This window comes from Ambystoma mexicanum, chromosome 8 (assembly GCF_040938575.1).
Source record: "Ambystoma mexicanum isolate Mex_15411 chromosome 8, UKY_AmexF1_1, whole genome shotgun sequence".
In the NCBI taxonomy this organism is placed as follows: Eukaryota; Metazoa; Chordata; class Amphibia; order Caudata; family Ambystomatidae; genus Ambystoma; species Ambystoma mexicanum.
The window spans coordinates 753394654-753414039 of NC_090929.1; the positions used below are offsets into that span (position 1 = coordinate 753394654).

Consider the following 19386-nt stretch of genomic DNA (forward strand, 5'->3'; position numbering starts at 1 on the left):
GCTTGAAGCATTTATGCAATTGGAAAAGAAAGTAATGGGAATAGTCACTGCAATTAATTTAATTGGCTACCAATATATTGAATAAAAAATGCGATGAGTATTCCTAGGGGCGTCACTGGAGAGTTACCCACAGTACCCCTGATGCTGTCTGTGCCAGAGGCCAGTTATGAATGGCCTTGTCCCTGATGCGTGGCTGAGTCCAACATCATCTTCTGCAGAGATATTAGGATAATTGCCTGAACAAAGGGGCGTGAAGTCAGACAAATCTTTTTTTTTGTTGGTGGCTTTTTTGTTGGTGGCCATTGGGCAAAGAAGACCACGGTTCCATGTGGCACCAAGCTGTGACTGGTGGTAACCACCCCAACCTACACTCACTACATACAAATGCCTGTTAAGAAGAGGAAATGCGCTCATGGTCCATTCAGTCATGCTTAGTCATGCTTGACACTTGTTTGACTTCAATCACTTAGATGATGCCTGCAGTACAGTGCCTGAACCATGCCACACACCATTAGGCTATTTGCACCCTTTTCAGAATTTTCTAATGGGCTCAACTAATCAGAAAGAAGGATTTCTGAGAAATTCCAGTCATTATCAGTCTCCAATTGCTTGAAATTCTGCCTGATGGCTAGACAGATCCGGAAATGCATGGTGCTGGTGCCTCCACCCTCCCCTCTTACCTCCTGTCCGTGCCTCCCCAAACCTCAATGCTACACCACAGACTCGTCCACCCTGTTTCTTCGAGGCAGATGGGCTGTACATTTCCCTCAGCATCCCTCCAGCATGTGATGGCTCAACGTATGCCTTCCCATGCCCTGCCTTTCTACTGCAGCGCTCCCTCGCACCACCATGTTACAATGGCTGCGTGCTACAGCAGGGATGGCGTAAAAGCTGGGTCAACTTTTTTTCGGACCCATGTCCCCCACAGGTACCAAAAGCCTTAGCACCTGGGGAGGCAGGAATTCCTGTGCATTAGGTGGCTGAAGTCCTCCTTAACACCGTTGCTTCAGTCTGTACTTTAAAGTCGGCCTTGCTGGCGCCAAATGTCCCGGAAATCCTGCCTACAGCGCGCTAAGGCTTAATTAATTGAGTTGAAGTCGGCTGGGGTGAAGGTGATTGAGAGAATGAAGGTGCTCTGGCCTTTGAATGAGTTCAGGTAAGTAGAAAGAAACTGACGAAAAAGGGGTAGTGTAGGGGGATGAATGAAATTAAGTGACTTAAGGTTTAGTAATGAGAGAGAGAACGAGAGACTGGAAGTGGGCCAAGTATGTTCAAAGGGCAAATCCGGACATAGAGTGGGAGATAGAAAATGTAAATTACATAGGGCACATTCTATGATGTTTTTGACCAAAGAAGTCGCGAGTTTGTTTGAGACCATGGTGGCATCACTGTTCCGCTAACCTTTGACCTTTTTGATCACAATATGTTGAGAGGCATGCATTCTATGCTATTCACTCTCCAAGGAGGGTGAAATGTGTGATCCCACTGAAGTCAATGTGGATGAAGGGATCTAGTCCTGTCTTTTTCTTTGCATTTAGTGAGGCTTCGCCAATTCTAAGTCTAGGGCTGCAAGTACTGCAAGGCAGATGAACTATCAGGACAGTGTGATCGAATGACATAGGGCATGTTTGTTGGCTTATATGGTAGGGTAAGGACTCTTTTCTTGGAGGGTGATCCAAATAAAGTTTATGGAAGGCAATGTGTTTATTGGGAGAGGGGAAATGAGTCCAAGATGCATGACACTTTTCCAATGAATGTGATCTGAGAGGTAGCCAATAGTTCTCAGCTGGCATGGAATGTATAGAACTCATATTGCGAAGGGAAATGCACAAGTCTCTGTTTGTCATTCTATATACAGATCTGACAATATTTTTCTTAGTGGATATGTGACATTCCTGTATTTTCAGCCTACTTTAGTTCGACATTTAAAGCCTCATGTGTTATACTTTATTTCCCACAGTGGTAAACATTAACTTAACTGTGTTCACTGTTGTACATTTAAGAAGGTATTGTATAATGTTGGTGTGAAGAAAGGACCATAGAAAATTAGTAAAACCATGAATTATTTTGTCTTTTGTTCAACACCAAACACCTGCTTACCAAAAACGCATATCATAGTAATTTATCAAGCATTAATGTTTATTCATTGTATACATCAAAATTACTATTGGCCACTAAGTGACGTACACATGTTTTGGTTCAGTGACATTTCTACTTTCACACCCATTAGCATCATGTACCCCCAAGTATGTTATCGTTCTTGTGTGGTATTGAGGAATGACACATTATGTACCGGTTATATTAGTCCTACATCAGCAATGTCTTCATCACATTTCAAACTATTCCACTCTCCACATAAGTTGGAAAAACTTAAGCACTTCATAACATAGATATTTTTAAATAATCGTTGTTTTTAACAAGCATAGGCCCTTACTATAGAAACCACAGCTCTGTCCCTTCAGTGACTTAATGGATGCTTATGTGATAGGGGAAAGACAAACCTTTGCCTCCTGTTCCCACCCTCAGTATGTCAATCGGATTTTTTCACTGCGAGCAGTCGGGGGTAGAGAGGGCAGTGGAAGCAGCAGTGAACCACATCAACAGTCAGACTTTATGATGGCAACACTTGCACATGTGAGACTATACCAGGCATTTGAGGCATCAAATGAAATTACTGAGACGTTTGGACTGCACTTGGCATGTGAGGCTATGCTTTACACATGGAAATTAAACCAGGCATATGAGGCATTGAATGGCATTGGATGACATTACTTTGGCATTTGAAGGTTTCCTTGGTTTATGAATGGACGAACTGGACATGTTAGGAGGGAGTATATACACGGCACATGCGATGTGGCAGACTCGATTAAATAAGTGAGGGGCTATTTGCATAAAGTTCATAAAACATTATTTTCAGTCAGTAAAATCAGATTTATTTGGAAAATGCAATTCCATCATAATGCATGAAATCATTTCAGATTCGGGGTAAGGACTCCCAATGCCATCAATTATAAAACAACAAGCGTGTGTACATATATACAGATTCTCGTTAAAACGTAGTCATTCAAACATGTATTAAAACCAGTCAATAAACAATATATCTTTTTGAGTAAAAATCCTTTCTCATTCCAAGATTAGTTTAAAAAAATGTTCAGGTGGTCGGGGTTTGTTGGTGCTTTCAGGTTCGAGTTTTTACTGGTCGGTCATTCAGTGCAGTTACTCCTTTATCCTGAATGCAAAAATGTTGGTTCACTGTCTTTTCTCAAATGTTCTAAGAAGTAAAGGACTCCTATTCCGAGCTGTCCCAGCTAACAATATCTTTGTCAGTACTGGATTCTGTGGTTCCATCTCGAATGCAGGACTATGTGTGTCAACATATCTGACAGGCTTGACTTTCTTAAATTGCTTTGGGATCTAGGACTTCGTAGAACACCCGGTTTTAGTCAGGGAAAGCTTTTTTGCTCTGGGGTTTAGAATTCAAAATCCCAACATGTGCCTCTTAAACCACATTGGGTGACTTGTGATTTATCACGTAATGATTAACTGGCGCTCAATGCCATTACTGGGACTATTAGGATTGCACATGGCTTATGGTGGAATATCATAACTCTACCTGTGGTACATGAAGGCAACTCCCTAATTATATATGAATACGCTTCATATATCCCTGCTGCCCCATCACCACGGTTCCTGTAGTATGTCATCAGATTTAATAACTTCAAAGTCTTCAGACTGTTCCCCATGCCTATGTGTGAGGTCCATTAATAGGCATGACAGAATACTAATCAGTGCAATGGGGACCCTGTGGTCAATTAATCAGTCGGATCGTACACTCACTAAAACACAGCCAGTAATTCAACTTTTCTGAGGACATGGAACTGGACATTGTCCTCATGGTTCTATGATTCAGTTAATGGGTCACCATGCCTGCTCTTCCCTGAGCTGAATTGAGTATCAATGTTTTACATTGCTTTACTTACCTTATCACTAAATCAGGGCCTGGGTATGGTGGCTTATCTTATTCTTCTCTTGTAAAATCACAAACAAAAGAGATATTGAGGAGAGGAGTTAGAAACATGTGTACACAATCCATTATGGGTGTGTTTGGTATATGGACACGTACCCTGTGCAACACCAAGGAGTCAATTGCTTACTCAATCAGTCCCACTTACAAACATGCTAATTAAACAGTACATCGAAGAACATGAGAATGGTACATTAGGGAAGTTAACTATTATCAATATTGTATTGGATCTTTTAAAATAGTAGTTCTTCTTTGGGTAACTAATCTCTAACCAGCTTTGATCTTCATCTAAATATAAACTTTTCAACTTAAGAAAAGTACATTAACAATTGGCAATTCATAGCCACCTTTTAATCTTTGATGGGCGCTTGAACCAAAAAGAATATTTTGATGGCTCAATGTTAACTATATGACTCATGCACGTGTAGGACTACTTCTTTTGCAAATGCCTGTAGAACCTTGTCCAAGATGGCACACGATTGTCATAACTTTACAATTGTATTAATCATTTTATTTTTAATATAAAATTAATGGGCCTCATTATAAGCTTGCTGACCCTGTAACAACGGTAACAGTAAGCTTGCCGGTACATGTGTTACCGGACCGGCAAACTATGAGGTCTGCTCGCGAAGGCCTTACCGCCCGCAAGGTCTGACCTGGCTGGCGGCCCGTCTCCCGTGAGCAGACCAATGACGGATGCACCGGCACCATTCACGAATGGTGCCGGTGCATCTGGCCTCCCCATTCCCATTGAGTCCAAAGGGACTCAATGGGAATGGGGAGCATTAATTACCGGCGCCCGGTAATTGCCCATTGCTGGTTGCCGGTAAATTCATGACTCCGGCATGGCTAGCGCCAGAATGATATTGAGGCCCAATGTATTGGTTAACTGGTGTGCTTTACGGGAGGTGCTGGCGGAAACCTTCACTAAAAGATAATGACTGACAATTTACTTTGTTTCGAGAAAAACATTTTCTGCAGAAATAGCCTTCATTATGGCACTCCATAGACGTATATTAAGGAATGACAACCTCTAAAACAGTGCTCATTTTCCAAACTACTACATCTACAGAATAGATCAATTCTGGGGAAGAAGCAGTGCCCTCTGTGCTAGGCTACTCACAATTCTTATGTCTAATGCTAAAGTGCATTTCTATGATTGTCTTTTCTCCCTTTGCCAATAAAATGGGATTCTTGTTCATCTGTTTCCGATGGTCAGTGACTCTGCACTTTAGTACTTACTATATGAGCTGCAATCGCTAAATCTGATGTTTTAAAAACAATTGTACAAGCTAAATTCCAAAATGTTTGACTTCATTTGATTGTATAGTCTGTATGTTTGTTTGTTAGTGCAAAGATAGTGCAAAGATATCACTCAGTCTACAAGTGTTTCAAGCATTTTCTCTTCTTCAAGGCGTATAATACTTATTTTGAATCCTGAAGTTCAAATATATTCTTTTTGTGCCTCATCTGGCTGGATATATTAAGTTACTCCTTGTACTGATGGTTATCTAAGTGGTCTCTATGTTAGGATTTTCATATTACCGTGAAGGGTGACTTAAGTCCTTCCCCAGTTAATAATGGACTTGACTTGCGAAACACACATTAGAGAATGGTTTCCTTTCACATTTATGCACCACAGCTCAATATCTTTGACCCTGTTTTTAAATTACACTGTGAAAGTGGTGCCGTTCTGTAGCTTTGCCTCTTTGCAAAAGCACTCCTCTAGCGAACCTTTTTACCACTATCTAAGCGCCTGTCATCTTGTCCAATTGTCACTTTGTCTCATCTCTATGTCTCATCTGCTTGCACCCTGCCCTGTGTCCTTCCCTAGTGTTCTCCCCTACCCCCTCACACTCCTTTCCTCTTCTCTCTTCTCCGTACCTATTCTATGGTGCTGTCTGTCTCTCCTATCTTTTCTAACACTTCTCTATTGACTATCCTGCTCTCCTCACTAAATCTGGTAGGAAGAAGTTTAAAAAGGACATCCTGGTCTCCAACCCAGTCATCCCTATCACTGACACCTATACCAGTGCCTCCTCCAGGCAAACGTTCACCAACATCCTCTTTGTCGTTCCCTCGCCAGACCTATGGACTCTACATATGGGCTCTGTGCTCTCTCCTTTCTCTTCCTCTCCCATTAATGGTGGCACCCGGTGGGAGGCCCTCCTGTCCTCCTTCCACTCCTCTAAGGTCATCATTAATGTTTACCTGAATGGTACCGTCTTGGTCCAAGGCCCAAGGCCCTCAAGCCAACATTCTCCTTTTTGATAGACAGTTCCCACGCCTCTTCAATTTCCTTTCTTCTCCTGCTGTCCCCTCTCTCCCTCCACAGCTTCATTGACTCCCCCTGCTGTCTCCTCCTTGGCTAACTTGCGCTTTCCTCCTTCCTCTTCTGCCCCCCTGTGGGCTGCTTCTACTACTATGCAGGGTGTACCTCTGATTTGTAGCCCTCCCGGAAGTCTTTCAAGGATGGGAACCTTCTCCATATTGCCACTCTAAACTCTTGCTCAGCTGTCAAACACTCCTCTGACGTCTGCCGCCTCCTGGAGGAACTTGACCTCGATTTCCTCGGTCTCACTGTGACATGGTTCACTGCCAGCTCTGTCACAAGCTTTGACACTCTCCTCCCTGATGGCTACAAGTTCCTCTCTGCGCCCAGATCCAACCGTTCTGGAGGGGGTGTAGCCCTGATCTTCCCTGAGTGAGTGAATTCCTGCCTCTGTCATTCATACGTTGAGGCTTTTGCCGTCACTTTCTACCCCCCCACTTTGCCCCTTGGCTGACTAACACCCTGACACAGCCCTTTCCATGCTCCACTCTACTATATGTGATACTCTTGATGTTCTTGCCCCTGTCATGAGGATCCGTTTGAAGCCCAAAGCCAAGTGCAACTCTTGGTATGACTCATACCTATTCACCCTTAAACACAAGTGCAGGGTGGCTGAGAGGAAATGGCGTGCTTCTGTTACATCCTCTGACAAACTGGTCTGCCGCCTGCTCCAACGGCAATACTGGCTTTCTGCGCACACCAAGAAGAGAGCCCACTTCCAAGCCTGCGTCTGTTCGGCATCTAACAACTCGGCTGAACTCTTTACAATCTGCAAGGAGCTGGCCAATTCTGCAGCAGTCTCTACCTCTCCTGTTCCCTCCCAGTCCTCTGCGAGGCCTTGGCTTCTCATTTCATCTCTAAAATGCAGGCCATCTTGCCCTCTCTCTCTCTTCCTCTCCTCCTCCCTCTACTCCCTGCTCTTCCTCTGCCCTTCTTCGGCCACCTCTCCTCCCTTCTTCTCTGCCTTTCCTCTGTTCTCCTCAGACGAGGTTTCTAGACAAGTCCGATCTATGAAAGTCTCGTGAAAACAGGTTCACCCCTCTTCCCCCAAAATCATAAAGGATCACATTGACACCCTGGCTTCTGCTCTCGCTGACTTCTGCAACCACTCCTTCGCCACTGGAGTCTTCCCCTCCCCCTGAAGCACTCCCTTGTGCACCCTCTTCTTAAGAAACCCTCTGCCAACGCTTTCTGCCTGGCTAACTATCGTCCAATCTCCATCACTCCTTTCCTTGGCAAACTCCTGGAAAAGCTGGCCATCTCCCAACTTAATTTTCACTCTGAATCTGTTTGGTTGTCTCCATGACCATTGGTCGGGCTTCAGAGCTGCCAGAAGCACGGAAACTGCTCTTCTGAACATCTGTGAAGACCTGATCTCCAACCTCGACTCCCCCTGTGTCCTCATCTTACTTGATCTCTCTTCTGCCATTAACACTGTCAACCATGCCATCCTGCTGAACCGTCTCTGTGATAACCTGGGTATCACCGATCAGGCCCTGGCTTGGCTGACCTCCTTCCTCTCGGATCGACCCTCCCAGGTCCAACTTGGGTCCTTCCTCTCCTCTATCTCTATCTCTACATGTGGTGTTCCTCATGGGTCTAACCTCTCTCCCTGGCTGTTCAACCAATACTTGCCACTTCTTGCCCATGGCATTGCCCCTCTCTGCCCCAACTTTCAGTGCTATGCGGATGACACTGAGCGCATTTTCAGGCTCTCTTCAGCCACCTCTTCTCCTTCTCTCATCTCCGACTGTCCGCCATCCAGGAGTAGTGTGCTGCCAATGATCTCTGCCTTAATGCCAGTTAGACCGAGATTCTCTTCATCGGCACACCTGCTCCCTCCTTTCCTGTCACTCCCTGGCCGGCCTCTCTTGGCTTTCTTGCTGCTCCCCCCTGTAAGGCCAAAAACCTTAGTGTCATCTTCGACTCCACACTTTCCTTCTCTTCTCTACTGCAGCAGCCTCTTTCTAGATCGGCCTGCCTCTACCCTCTCCCCTCTGCAACTCATCCAAAACAGGACTGCAGGACTTGTCCTTGGCCTCAAGCCCAGGGATCGTATCTCTCCAGGACTGAAATCTCTGCACTGGCTGCCAGTGGCAGTGAGGATGACGTTCAAAACCACCTGCATTGTCCACAAGGCCTTCTGGGGCCTGTGACCTCAATACCTTCAACTCTCTTCCTAAATATCTTCCTTCTCCAGCATTGGATCTTTCATGGATTCACATGCTTAGAATATTCCCCGTCGTCAGACTGGGAACCCTCGGTACACATATATATAGTCATTTCCAATAGGAAAAACTTCTGCCCTATCCCCGTCTGCGTCCTCTACGGGGCCGCCCACGTACGCCCCGTTGGACGTGATGGTATATAAGCCCCGCCCCCGCGGGTCCCTTCAGATTTCAACCGTCTCCAAAGATAGTGGGATCTCCTCGTGTATTTTCTTCAAATACTTATCGATTGTTTCTAACTCCTGCGAGTTGGTCTGTTTGGTCCGCTTCCAACTCCTACGAGTTTTGTTAGTTGGTCTGGCAATAATGTCGGGTAAGCCTCTTTTCCGCCCGTGTGCCACGTGCGGTCTAAAGAAGGTTTATGAAGGGGATGGCCATCTTGACTGCATCTACTGCCTTCACCCCCACCACTCGGCGGACCAATGTGATATCTGCAAGGGGGTTTCCCAAAAAACCCTGAAGGACCGGAATCGGCGACTGGTCTCGTGGCTGAACGACGGCGCTGGAGCGTACCCTCAGTCGGAGGTAGGATCGGTGCGCAGTATCGCCTCAGCGAAAACATCAGAAGCCTCCCGACGCTCACATCCGTCGGAACCTCCGGCCAAAAAATCACGACCTACGGGGAAGGACGTGCCTCGAAGTCATTCCTCTAAGGCCTCATCGAAAGAATTGACGAAGAAATCATCTTCCTCTTCTTCTTCGTCGAAGAAAGACAAGGACAGGCCAAAATCCTCCTCGAGCGATCAGAAAAGATCAGCTACGAGTAGAGAGGCGGATAAACGCAGGGAGAGCTCCGCGAAGGCGGGACCGCCTAAGCCACCTGCAGGCCCTCCGTCGACGACGACGACGGCGACGATCCAAGTGCCCACTCCGTCACAGTCCCCCGCCTTTCAAACGGGCTCATCGTCGACGACGATTCCCTCGTCGACGGAGTTCCAGGCCTGGAGGCCAGAAACGTTCGACATGGGGCTACCCGACACACTGCTACAAGAACAGCCAGTTTCGATCGCCTCCAAAGAAGACGACGGCTTCAGAATAGTGAGCCCGGAAGACCTGGGGCTACGGCCCAGATTTCCTTCTGGTGCAACCTGCTCTCAAGTTTTCACCCAGCCTCCAAACGCCCAGGCTACTCTCTCCATGGAGGTACTTTCCTCCTTACACTCGCTCTTGAAGTCCCTGGACGAAAGGCTCCCGCCTGTTCCGACGACTCCCCTCGTCGACGAGCCCGGACCTTCACACCGCCCGACTAGATCGGTCGTGGGCCCAACTGCTCCAACAGTCCAGGAAGAAGGTGAGCTCTCGGACTCCCTCTCTGAACAGGGGTCAGCTTCTGATATCTCCCTCTCGCCGTCGAGAGACCCGTCATGGGTTTCGGATGTGGAGGTGGATCCTCCGAAAAGTCCCATTCACCCATCTCCACCGGATGACATAGGGGCCTTCCATTCCATGATGGAAAAAGCCTGCAAGGAGTTCGGTTTGACCCAACAAGAAGAAAAGAAGGACTGCTTCCTCTTTGACCACATGGGCAAGAATAGGCGTTCCGTTTTTTCGATACCGATACTGGACCACGTATGGAAAGAGGGCGTCCAAACCATGCGGCATCCATTCTCGGAACCTGCGGTCAAAGGCCGCGTAGAGAAAAAATTTAAAGTTCCAGATTCGACGCCAAAATGCCTCTCTGCGCAACCCACGCCTGACTCGGTGGTATCGGCGGCGGCGACGAGAAAGGCAAAGGCCCAGCATAAGTGCTCTACCCCGCCGGACTCCGAAGCTAGACGCCAAGACGCTTTCGGTAAGAAGATCCTGTCAGTGGGAGCGTCAACAGTGAAAGCAGCGAACTCCCTGGCAATCATGGCCAGGTATGACAGGGAGATGTGGCACAGACTGGCACCCATTTTGGACCACCTCCCAGAAGAACACAGAAAATCAGCTATGTCCCTGGTTCGTGAAGGAGAAGAAGCCTCGAACCATGCTATCAATATAGCGGTGGACCTGGCAGACTCGGGGTTCAAACAAATTAACAACGGAGTGGTTCTACGACGCCAGGCCTGGCTCAAGTGCACCAACTTTAGACCCGAGGTGCAATATAAGGTCGTCGACATGCCTTTCGAAGGTGACCACCTGTTTGGCGAAAAGGTGGATGAGGCCTTGAAAGGAATAAAGGAGGACTCTGAGACGGCGCGCTCGCTGGGCTCTCTCCAAAGCGGTAAGCCCTTTCGTTCCTTTCGCCCCTTTAGAGGAGCTACGGGAAACGCACGATTTGCGGGATCCAGGGATAGAGCATTCGGGAGGTCTTCATATCCGTCCCAAGGCTATAGACGCGCCTCACAGTCCTCGACCCGACGCAGAAATTTCCAGGCCTCTAAGAGACGTCCCACTTACTCGTCGTCGACGGGAAAACAAAAAGATCAACAATGACGTTCTAGGAGGGAGAGTGTCAAGTTGCGTCGAGGAATGGGAGTCAATTACGACAGATCGGTGGGTTCTGGACACGGTGAGACTGGGACATTCCCTAAGATTCAAATCCAGACCTCCAAGACGTCCACCGATACGCCTGTCTCAACCACACCTAAGCGTCTTGCGTCGAGAGGTTGCGCTCATGCTAAAAAAAGGCGCCATCGAGTTAGTCCCTGCTTCACAGAGAGGCTTAGGGGTTTACTCACGCTGCTTCGTAGTAAAGAAACCAAACGGGAAGTGGCGCCCCATCCTCGACCTACGGGACCTCAACAAAACCCTGCTGAGTCAAAAGTTCAAGATGCTTACTCTACAGGAGGTAATCAGATCGGTCCAAAAGAACGATTTCCTAGCGTCTCTGGACCTCCAAGATGCGTATTTTCACATTCCGGTGCGCACTCACCACAGGAGGTTCCTGAGGTTCCTAGTCGGCCAAACACACTACCAATTTACTGTGCTCCCTTTCGGCCTGAAGTCCTCCCCAAGAACCTTTACAAAGTGCCTAGCACCCGTAGCAGCCTGGCTGCGGAAGGAAGGGCATCACGTTTACCCGTACCTCGACGACTGGCTCGTGAGGGGATCCTCCCCAGCGTCGACCAACGACAGCCTATTGACCACCTTGCGACTGCTACAGCGTCTGGGATTTGCAGTGAACTACGAAAAGTCTTCACTAAAGCCCTCGAAGAGCTTGAAGTTCCTAGGTGCTCAATTCGACACCCACACGGGACTAGTGAAACCATCCCTGGAAAGGTTGTTGAAGATCAAACACCTGACAAGCCAACTTCGTTTACAGAGAAGGTTGTCAGTAAGAAAATATGCGGCTCTCCTCGGCTCCATGGCATCGTGCATCCACCTAGTCGCGAACTGCCGGTTGTTCATGAGACCTCTACAGGAGTTCCTATCAGACAGATGGAAGCAGGCCACAGGCCGCTGGTCGGACAAGATAATAGTCGACGACGAACGAGTTATCAAAGCCATCCGATGGTGGAAAGTGGCGCGCAACCTGGACAGAGGGGTCCCCCTGCAGGAGCCGGAATTTCAGAACACCATCATTACAGACGCCTCTCTGTCGGGCTGGGGAGCACACATGTCACGTCACCAAACCCAAGGCAGGTGGTCGTCGACCGAATCTCGCCTACATATCAACGTCCTGGAGCTAAGGGCGGTGAGATGGGCCCTGAAATCTTTCCTCCCACACATCAAGGGGTCAAAAGTAAGAGTGCTCACGGACAATACGACAGCTATGTTCTACCTGATAAAACAGGGTGGCACCAGATCCAGGACCCTCTCGAAGGAAGCTCAAAAGATCTGGCATTGGGCTTTAAAACACCACATCTCCCTAGTGGCATACCACCTACCGGGAGCGAAGAACTTACAGGCGGATTCCCTGAGCAGGACTATGTCACAAATACACGAGTGGGAGCTGGACTCCACTCAACTCGGGGAAATCTTCGAAAGATGGGGGACCCCGTCGATCGATCTCTTCGCCACGGAAAGAAACCGAAAATGTGCTCAGTTCGCGAGCAGATGGCCCCAAACAGACTCCCTGGGGGAAGCGTTCTCGTTTCCGTGGACAGGCAAGTTCCTCTACGCCTTCCCTCCATTTCCCCTCATACGGAGGACGATCCAGGGGATCCACAGGTACAATTGCCGGGTCATCCTAGTGGCCCCGCGCTGGCCGAGGCAACCATGGTTCTCAGACCTCCTTCATCTGTCGCTGGATCAGCCGATACCATTCAGGAAAGTACCGAACCTCCTGTCCAGGGACGAGGGGACCGTGTGGCACCACAATCCGGACAGCCTGAACTTAACTGCATGGCTCCTGACTTCTCGGAGTTCGGGAACCTAAAAGTCTCGACTGATTGCCGAAGGATTCTGCAGGCGGCCAGAGCCCCGTCCACTAACAAATCATATGTAAGCAAATGGAAAAGGTTCTGTATATGGTGTCAAACACAACAAAATATACAACCTTTGGAAGTAACTCCGGAGCAAATCCTCCCGTATCTTCTTCATCTTGCGGAAAGCGGACTGTCATCATCGTCAATCAAAGTACACCTGGCGGCTGTTTCGAGATTTACCAGAAGAAGACAGTCCCCTCCACTATTCAGTGACAGGCTAGTGAAGCATTTCATGAAGGGTCTGTTTAGAACCTTCCCTCCGGAAAAACGGTTCCCACCGTCGTGGAGTCTGAACACGGTTCTAGCTGCCTTAATGAAGCCTCCCTTTGAGCCAATGTCCTCTTCATCTCTACAATTTCTATCTTGGAAACTCGCGTTCCTAGTTGCCATCACTTCGGCTAGAAGAATGTCGGAACTACAGGCACTGGTCATAGACCCTCCATATCTGAGGTTCTTTAAGGACAAAGTTATTTTATCAACTAACCCTTCATTCATCCCAAAAGTACCGTCGGTCTATCATAAGCACTCGACCCTGGTACTCCCTACTTTCTTTGCATCTCCTTCGTCGACGGCGGAGAAGGCTCTTCACACTCTGGACGTCAAAAGGGCGCTAAAATTTTACCTACAAAAAACGCAAGATATCAGAGCCACCAGACAGCTATTCGTCGCCTTCGGCCCCTCGGCTAGGGGTAAGGCTATCTCCAAACAAGGTCTGGCTCGCTGGGTCTCCTCGGCGATTACCCTGTGTCATTCCAAGGCCGGGAGACCTCTACTACATCGTCCCAGAGCCCATTCCACGAGATCGACATCTTCCTCCGTGGCTCTATGGGCAGGAATTCCGCTGACGGACATCTGCCAGGCGGCGGCATGGTCTGTTCCGCACACGTTTACGCGCCACTACTGCCTGGAAAAGCAGCACGCGGATGAGGTACAAATGGGAAGGGCAGTGCTTCGCCACCTTTTTCAATGAGGTAAGCCAAAGTTTCAAGAAGAATGCTGCCTATCATTATTTGGCCTCAGCTGGTTTTTCAGAGTGTATACATGAATGTGCATAGTTTATTGACCTAAACATAAGTGGTTGGGTAGATATGTGCGCAAGGGGTGCATACTGAGTCATATGACATAGCATTGTATGGCGAAAATCCGTTTCGTATCAGTATAATAAGTTGTTGCTTACATACATGGTGTAAACGGTAGTGTTTGGGGGTGTCTCTACGAATGTAAGTTACATTGCACTCTCACCTCCTTCTTGATGTTACTGCTTTACAATCTATTCTAAGCATGTGAATCCATGAAAGATCCAATGCTGGAGAAGGGAGTAGTTTCTTACCTGTAACTCCATTTCTCCAGCATTGGTATCTTTCATGGATTCACATGCGCCCTCCGGCCTCCCCGGACTGCAATGTGGAAGATTGGTATGTAAGCAAGTTTTCCCCCCGTTATCTTGGAGGGGTCGAAATCTGAAGGGACCCGCGGGGGCGGGGCTTATATACCATCACGTCCAACGGGGCGTACGTGGGCGGCCCCGTAGAGGACGCAGACGGGGATAGGGCAGAAGTTTTTCCTATTGGAAATGACTATATATATGTGTACCGAGGGTTCCCAGTCTGACGACGGGGAATATTCTAAGCATGTGAATCCATGAAAGATACCAATGCTGGAGAAATGGAGTTACAGGTAAGAAACTACTCCCTTCTTGAGCTCTTCGCTCACCCGTCTCCAACTCCCTCAGGGTGAGTCGCTTCTCCAAGCGGCGAGTTGGTGGTACATCTCTTTCTTCTGCTGGGGCCTCCCTCTGGAACAGCCTCCCTGCCTCTCCGAAACTTGAGGAGAGCCATCTCCAGTTCCGGAAGCACCTCAAGAACTTCCTCTTTGCTTCTGCTTTCTCTCCTCCTCCACCCTACTGATATCCTGGCAGAATCTGAAACTGCACTGGTTACTGGTTACCTGGCTACCCATTGATCTCGGGCCCTGATCCCCACCCCCCGCCAGTTGCACACCTACACTGCCCCCCTGTCAACCATTGCACTCGGGGACTGTTTCTGTATACCTGCAGCCCCTACTAGCACTTCACACCTAATGTCTGCATTTACCCTCGCACTTGCCACTAGCTGGCTGCACTTTTATTAATTGTCTTGATTTATTTTACTGTTATCCTATGTACTGCACTGCCCCCTCCCCCTTCCCTCTGCACTTTTCCCCTTCTCCCCTCCCCTGCATGTGCGCGATCTCAATGTCACCCGGCCTAGTAAGATCGTTGTCTCTGTCTTCCCTCTGTTTCGCCTCCCTTGCCTTGTCGCGCCTTGAAACACTTGTGTATGGGAGTGTCATAAATGCTGTATCATATCATATCATATCATATCATATCATATCATATTGAACTCAGAGGGATATAGGGAGGAGTCACCTCATCTGGGCTTCAAACCTTGAAGGTTGCAGACAGATCACTGAAGAGAGAATTTTACTTACTTTTACATTTATCATATCACACCAAGAAACTACTTTGCCTCGGATCTGTGTGATAACTGCGCATGGCGTAAATGTTGAATGTTCTTTTTTTTACCACATTTTGCTGCATATATATGCTGGGGTAAACCCCCAGATCCTCCATAACACCCATATTTATTATTAACTTTATCCACCCCCCACATATATATATGTCGCGAGATGGAACTGTTGAAATTAGACATTATGCTATGCACAGTAATGGAATGTTCAGTGATGCCATGATTCCCTTTCCCTCTAGGATTATACTCAACCCAAAACCATAAAGGACCTCTGTGCTCCTCTTCCATGTCTAATTTTCCATTACTGGTTTAGTCTCTCACCACCATGATAGTAAAGGCTCTTAGGTGAATCCTCCAACACTTCTTTGCAGGAACCCATCCATGCTTTTCCCCAGTCTCTCTTACCTTCTGCCTCCAAGTATAAATATGCCTTGTCATTAGGTCGCAGCAAAACTGCAGTTAGATTCCTCTGAACCTTAATGTCCTTGTGGCATTCACATGCTGTGTTGATATTCCCACTGTACCTGCCTCCTCACTTTTAAGTCATTTTCAATGGGTTTCCCTTGCAGATCCTGAATACCATCTCTCAAATCTTTGTACTTTTCCAATGGTATTCCGGAAAATATAGGTTTCAGAAAACAACACAGTGGTCTAATTGTAAACTGACCAATGTAGCCATCTAAGTCAGATGTGACTTTGCAGATGCAGTAATTTATCAATCAGTACTTCATGTAGAAATCTCTACGAACTTCATGGAAGACTAGGACCCTGATTCATGGATTATTTGCGCCGAAAGAAATGGGATTTGTGTGCCATTCCGCCCGCAAATCCCCATTTTTCGGCGCAAATAATCCTTGAATCAGGGCCTAGATGTTTGTGCTCAAGGGCACATGGATTGGCAGCATGCTGCATAGGACGCTTGGTAATTGGATAGGCTTGCTAGAATTATTTTTTTATGTAGTATAAAATGCCAAGTGGTCCTTGTATAGGGCTCAATGCCATGTATGACATCAACGGTACCTTGTGGCAGCATTTGCAAAGATGTATTCAAACCAATATACAAAGAAAAAATGTTCAAGGACGAGATAGTCCAGTTTTAAAATCGCACACGATGAAGATGATTTTTAGGCAAGTCTCTCCCTCTCTGGCTTGTGCAGCCACTTTTTACCCTGTAAGCCACACCTTTGAAATATTAAAATCAGGAGTTGTTCATTTATTAGCACTGAATTTTCATTAGAGATGTATCCACGCATCCTCCCCCACGGCTCAGCACCTCTGTATGCTGTATGCCTATAGGCCTTTGGAGTTCTATGGTTGAAATTATGCAAAGGATGCTTCCACTCACTGACATGAACATTTTTTTACACATGTAATTTTGCACTGAAAAAGTTCTACATGAGAAAACCTTTTGGTTTACAAGTATACATTGCAATCTATACATATTCCGACTCTGCTAATTAATTTGGATCCAATGTCAGCAAGATGTTGCAGGTGCAAACAGTGGTTTTTCACAATTTATACAACAATTATAATAGTTAGGAATGTGACATCTTCTACCCAGATATCTAATTTTATAAGACCCTCAGCTTTCAGCTTCATCACCTTTTTGGGGAAGCTAGAAACATGTTTTTGATTGTTACCATTATTGTAAAACAAAACCAATTTAGCTACTCATAATAAGCTTTAAAATGAGACCAAAATGGGCTAGGTGCGATTTATCGCTACTGAGAAAATGAACAACTATGATAGTCCATTTAAACCAGTGATCGAAGGGGGCGGGGGCGGTTGGGAGCGGTACTCCTCTACTTTTTTTATTTAGCTTCCCTTTTCCTGTACTTTTATTTTAAAAAGAAACCATTCAGGAATGGTTTCATTTTAAAATAAAAGTGTAAGAAGAAGTTAAAACTTGCACTTCAGTGCACTGCATCAGGGGTGGCTTTAATATTTAGCATTCCCCTTAAGAGTTGCAAATGGTGGGTGATTAGAAAGGGAAGGGTGCGTTAAGCTGCATGCTGTGGGGACAACAAATAAAGTTGATAGGGTCATTTAAAATTAATTTTGCCTTTTCTTTCGCTGTGTTTCTTTCTGCCTTTACACAATGGTAGGGATATAATTGAAACAAGGGGGGTCCCAGGTATGGGGTTTGTATTGCATGTGGGGATGGGGATTGTGTGGGGGTGGGCTAGCGGGGAACATAGTTCCACTACTTCTTTTCGTACACTTCGACCACTGATTTAAACTAATGGAAAGGTTCAAACATATATGATAATCCTAACTTTCATTTCACAAATATAGTTTTTAGTTCTCTTGAAATACTCACCACCCCCTGCTCTGCGGCCTCATTGTTGGTTTAAGCCTGGAGTAAACCCATCAGCCTTTGTTCACTCAAGACTAATGGTCATGCTGCTGTTTATCTCATAGAACAGGCCTCCCCAATAAAATTCCTTGATCACTGTTTGAGTGTTCTGCATAGGAACTGACTCCTCAAGTGAAATCAAAATTAAGTCATACATTTTCTGGGCCCATAAGTCCTTTTAAATGTTGCATCCAAAAGAAAATACTGCCTTGTCAATCTGTTGAGTTTATTTTTCATGTGAAGCCTTTTATTTATTTTTGATAATTTGCATCTCGCCATCATGGTTCAAGGCCCTCCTCATGACATGTTCATTTTTGGCAAGGGAACATTTTTCTCTATGTCTTTATTGCCAGCTGTGAAATGCACACATGTTTAGACAATGCAGTTTCAATGTTTGCAATGCTCTGCTTTACATATAGAATCATCCTTTAATTTGTCTTGGCCTTATCAACCACATGCAAGGCCCTTTTGATATGTGTATTTCTCTCAATTACAATGTACACAGCATTTTATGTGTGGCATTCGCGAGTGAAGTGCTGCTTTTTTTCTATCGGTTCACAATGTGCCTCTTCCTGTTCCTTTCTGCAGTCCAATTTAATTCCTTGTTTCAACTGCAAAAATACACACCTGTAAATTCCCTGGGCACCTTGGCTGTGTTAAAGCTTGGAGGCTGGCTTTTGATTCTGTCAGTGTACCTTTCCATGACAAAAGATATTTCGAAGGGATTGTGTCCTCCTACGTATTCCTTATCTTAGATATCTCCTTCCAGCTCTGCTGGCCTCGGAAAATGTTTCTCTAGAGGGCGCTGCGCGTCGACGTCCGCCGAGTCGATGTCCCTCGACAGCCGCCGTATCGACATCAACGTCATCCTGCCTATAAAGGCCACACGCAGCGTCCGTTGCTCAGTTCCGTTTTTCCGCACGTACTCAGTGCCTCGGAATACTGTTGCTCAGTTTCGTAGACAATTTATCCTATTTACCTCGAGATATTCGATCCGTACTCGATGGCTTCCTCGTCGGAACCGACGACTCCTCGGTCCAGCTTCAAAAAATGCCAAGATTGTGGGAAAAAGATGTCGCTGACTGACCCTCACAGAGTTTGTCTGTGGTGTTTGGGAGCTGAACACCATTGTTCGGAGTGCGAGGACTGTATGTCCATGACAGCTAAGGTCCTGAAGGAGCGTATGGGGAAACTGGAGAAAGGTAAGACTTTAAAAGCTTCTTCTTCCTCGACGAAGTCGAGACATTCGTCTCCTCGTCACCATTCGCGCTCCAGGTCTCGGAGTGGGTCCCATCACTCCTCGAGATCGAAGCACTCGAAGAGGAGACGTCAAAGATCCCCTTCTCCATCCTCCTCTTCCTCTGTTTCTCCTAAGAGAATCCCTTGCCCCACGAAACATAGTTCCCGGGCTGAATGGGAGGAATTCCGCAAAAATATGATGAGCGTCTTCGAGAAAGCAGCCTCGACCACCTTGAAGACTGCCGAGAGCGATGCTCTGGTCGAAAGACCCGAAGGTCAAAAACGCAGCGAGTCGCAGTACTCGGCGAAGGAAGCTTCTCGAGCGCGTCCCGAACCCTCGAGTAAAGC

The 19386-nt window shown here is 46.9% G+C and overlaps 1 protein-coding gene across 15 annotated transcripts in view; it reads left to right on the forward strand.

Annotated features, from left to right (window-relative positions):
• The window catches only part of SORBS1 (sorbin and SH3 domain containing 1), an 862221-nt gene that overhangs the window by 253790 nt on the left and 589045 nt on the right, over nt 1-19386 (forward strand). The window lies entirely within an intron of this gene.